Source organism: Brassica napus, unplaced genomic scaffold, assembly GCF_020379485.1.
Source record: "Brassica napus cultivar Da-Ae unplaced genomic scaffold, Da-Ae ScsIHWf_2785;HRSCAF=3559, whole genome shotgun sequence".
Lineage (NCBI taxonomy): Eukaryota > Viridiplantae > Streptophyta > Magnoliopsida > Brassicales > Brassicaceae > Brassica > Brassica napus.
The window spans coordinates 5,001-10,000 of NW_026016052.1; positions in this window are offsets into that span (position 1 = coordinate 5,001).

Genomic DNA, 5,000 nt, shown 5'->3' on the forward strand with positions numbered 1-5,000 from the left:
GTCAGTACGCTATCAGCACGTTTGGCCCTTCCCGTGGACTGTCAGGGTGCTTTTCACCCACGAGGACTGTCCGTCAGTAGCAATCAGCACATTGGCCCTTCCCGTGGATGTCCGTCCGGTGATTTTCGCCCACGAGGACAGTACATCCATACCACATATCAGCACGTTGGCCCTTCCCGTGGACTATGTGGGTGATTTTCGCCCACGAGGACTGTCCGTGGGTCATTTTCGCCTACGAGGACTGTTCCGTGGGTGAATTTTCGCCCACGAGGACTGTCCGTCAGTACGCATATCAGCACGTTGGCCCTTCCCGTGGACTGTCGGGTGATTTTCGCCCACGAGGACAGTACATCAGTACACATATCAAGCACGTTGGCCCTTCCCGTGTATGTACGTGGGTAATTTCGCCCACGAGGACGTCGTGGGTGATTTCGCCCACGAGGGACTGTCGTGGGTTATTTTCGCCCACGATGACTGTCCGCAGTACGCATATCAGCACGTGGCCCTTCCCGGGACTGTCCGGGTGATTTTCGCCACGAGGACAGTACATCAGTACACATATCAGATCGTTGGCCCTTCCCGTGGACTATCCGTGGTTTTGATTTTCGCCCACGAGGAATGTCCGTGGGTGATTTTCGCCTACAAGGACTGTCCGTGGGTGATTTTTGCCCACGAGAGGACTGTCCGTCAGTACGCATATCAGCACGTTGCCCTTCCCGTGACTGTCTGGGTGATTTTCGCCCACGAGGACAGTAAATCAGTACACATATCAGCACGTTGGCCCTTCCCGTGGACTATCCGTGGTGATTTTTCGCCTACGAGGACTGTCCGTCAGTAGACAAACGTGTACTGAGGGACATCAACGTTGGACTGTTTGGGTGATTTCGCCACGAGGACTGTCCGTTAGTACACATATCAGCAGCACGTTTGCCCTTCCCGTGGACTGTCAGTGGACAACTGACCCACGTTGACAGTCCATCAGTACACATATCGTGATTTTTGTCTGAGTGTACTGATAGCTTGAGAATTTTTCATGGACTGAGGTCCATGATGGTCTCAAGTTTACTGATGCTGGCTCGATTACATCCTTCCGGCAGTATTGGCTGATCATAAACCAAGTGTTGCTTTGTGAACGAAGGGTTGCGACTGAAAATATTTCGTGTGTCTCTGTCTGTATTATATTCAAATCAAAGTGTTCCCTTATATAGGGATTACAAGGAATAGGAAAAAGGAAACTTATCCAAAACCTAAACAACATGAATAGGAAAACTTCTTAAAGATAAACATGAAGAGATAAATGGAAACTTCCTAGATCTAAGGTCGGCCAAAGGATAGGCGACTCTCCTCTCCTCAGCCGCCGTCTCTCTCTCCTCTTGGACACGGACGGTTTGTGGTTGGGCCTGTCGTGGCCTGATGGGCCATCTCTTCTTGTCTTGGTAATGGCAATCCACAATGTTCATAACACTCCCCTTGGAGCCATAACCATACAGGATTTGTAGTACGCTTAATGTTGCCTCATTAAAACCTTATCAGGAAACCCAGTGGGACAAAACCATGATGAAGGAAAAAGAGTACAACACGCCACTCTCCCCTGATGTGAACCTCGGTGTAGGTTCTACATACTACGCATCTGGATGCGTGATCTATCCTATCTGTAGGAAGGGAGTAGTTCATTGGCCAGTTTCATTACTGCACCGTAATTAAGACCACTTAGACCTCTCAGGTCGTTTCTCATGTCCTTTTACATTGAGTGTCCCGTTTAAAGCATGTGTGCTAAGCAATGTGAACCACATTGTCCTCGGGAATCACATGTTGGTCTTTGCAAAACGTGTTTGCATCTGTCCATAGTCTAGACGTGACTGTCTACTTATCAAACTCCTTTACTTAGGTCGGACAGGCCAAGTACTTATGGACAGCATACTAAATATGGTTTATCATTCGACCATGTTTCATTCTGGTCGATCTATGTCCAGGTCATAGACCTTGTCTATACAAGTCCATTGCCTGTCTCATGAGTTTCCAATGATTATTGCTGTGAGGTTTTATAATCTCTTATCAGGCTCTGTAGCGAATACACTCTCATGGATATGGACATTTATTCTTTTGCCTTAGGTAATGCCATATGATGGCGTCTCATGACCTTAGTTGTTGTGGATCATATCACACGCTTAATATACATTGTTAGGTCATGGATCTTGACTCCACGGGCTTATAATACTTTTGGTATCCGACCGGGAAGGGTAGATCAAATATCTCCTATTATCCTCACGATAAAATCTTGTGTAGGTTACATAGCAGTGTAAGCTATTCTGCTATCCCGGATCCTTAAGGGATCTGATGTCGGATTACAACCTGTTGGTTGATCTTTTATACAAGCCGTGATCAAGGTATATGAGCCAGACGTCCTTGGTAGGACAGAGTCGGACTCTTATGGCCTGAGGGCTGGACGCTTTTGGTCAGAGAGCCGGATGCTCTTGGCTGGCGTGCTGGACGTTTTTATTAGCCAGACACCCACATAATTTCATTCTTTATAACCTTCTTTAGGTTTAGTATAAGCACAAGGAATTTCTTTATAAATTCTCATATGTATATGGACTGTTTATTGGATTGTCTTTTACACAACTCCAAGGTCAATGATCATGTGTGATCGATTTCTTTTATATACTTTATGCAGCTGCTTTTGCTTCAGTCCATGAATCAGCTTAGGAACAAAGCTGTTCTCTTATCTTATTTATCCAGTGATCCATATGCTGCTTACTACATTTAGTGTATCTATTTTCTTTCTTATGACCAGACTTGGTTTAATATCGAAAATCTGCAGCAGCAATCACCACATAGGAGTTCATCTCCTTATAATTTGTTCCTTTGATCTCTGTGAGTACCTTGTGCAAACAAGCTATGATCTAATGCTGTTAATATGAAGACATAGACACTCTAGGCCACGTGATCATATGTCCTCTCTCACGGTTTCTTTATCTCACAAGATCCATCTATTTCACTGGTTTATCAGATGGCGTTTCTGTATCTATACATGGCCAATACGCTCATCTCTCTTTAGATACTTTGAACCTCCACGTTTATCTTTCTATTCTTTATAATCTTTATGATTCTATGATTGTATGATGAGTACTCATTCGTGGGTATATGATCCTCGCTTATGTTCAAGTGCTTTCTCTTATGTATCTTTATACAAATGTGTGTGTCGACACTTTCATGTGATTCCACTATGTTCCAGACATGATCTGATCACTTTGAGATTTCATTATCCAGGACCTTTGTTACCTAGCAGCTTGGCGTCCCAAGACTACTTGGCTTGGTACCTTAGATGTGTAGCTGGCCAGCCTTTATCTCTATGTCTGGTATGGTTTCTCTTATCATGACTTCGGATCTGTGTATGCACCTTTTCTTTCTATCCGAGTTTCTTTACTTCTTATGGAACACTTTGTCTATCTTGTATAGACTCTATAGCAACTTGATTATGTCTCTTCTAGGACTTTAAATTTCGTTTGGTGCTAAGCTGGTTAGTCATTCTTTTTCGGGTCAGTGTCTGGCATTTCGATTAGCTTCTCAATTGGCTATCTTTATATTATCTTTCTTTGGACGTCTTATATCATAATGTATAGTCCGAGGATCTTGCCAAGACAATGATGGTTAAAACCATTCTTATCATTCCTTTACTCTTTCTTTATCCAGCTTATAATCTTTCTCCTTTAATGTTTGGATAGTCGGATCCATTTGATTATGCAATCCGTACTTGGCCACTATTTAATCACCCATGTTTTGGCTCATGCTTTCTTTGAATTCGTGGGAGAAAGTATACTCCTATCCAACATATATTCCCAATCCTCTTCTGAGGTTCCATCTTAGACGGCACATATATGTATGTGGTGGTTTTATTTCAGAATCTCTTAAGATGGTTTGTCTGGTTTTAATGACCCGTATTCATTCTTTAGATGGGAATATCTATGCTCACTTATATGGCCTGATGCTTATTATCATTCTGTACATGTATATTCATAATGTCCCCAAGCATATAGGTAATGGCCGAACCTTTTATAGGTAATGGCCTTTCCGGACCGGTTATGGCCTTTGCGGCCAGACTGTTGTCTCTTATGGTCTCTTCGGCTTCTTTTGGCCGAGTCATGGACTGTGTGCGGACAAGCATGCACTTCTCAGACAAGTCACGGCCAAGTCATGTAATGGACAAGTCATATGCCTCTTTGGTTTTGGCCGTTTGTATCATGGTCTTTCTTTGGCCGGGTAATGGCCCTTTTATGGTCTAGTAATGACCGAGCCATATATAATGGTGTTTTAGACCATAGTACACGAACTTGTAGTATTGATCATGGGTTTATCCTCTCTCCCCCTCATGACCATACTATAAGGTCGTGGTGCTTTGGGATAATTAAGCCAAATGAGTTTCCCTATGTGTACATGTTTCACAACGTGAGATCTTTTCGGGATAACTCTGTGCCTTTTCAATATTGATCTTTTGCATCACGTTCTATACTAGGATGGCTAATCCTATCATGCCATATAGTGTAAAAATTTTGTGGTGTTTCTCAATATGATCACCACATCTCTTGCCTCTTATCATACTGATCCTTAGCATAGTATAATCAGTAGAGATCATTGGTATAGTCTCGACCACTTTCTTTCAAATGTCTTAGGCGTTTTTATTCTTAAAGATCTGAAGGAACTTTGTTTCCTTTCTTGGCCATTGTTTCTTAGTTGGAAACCATTCATTATAACTTCAATGGACCACATTTCTTTGGGTGTATATAATGCCTTATAGGCAAATGCCTTAGCCATAGTTTCCTACTAGGCTTTCTATACCGTTCATGATTTCTTACTTGGTTTTATGCCCTTTAGGCAATTCTTTAAAACATCCATATGTTTAAGTAAGATCAGGCAAGATTTAATAAACTCAAGACCAATTCTATTATTATATATGAAACGTGAATGATCCTTTAAAACAAACACGAATGCAATCATAAAGC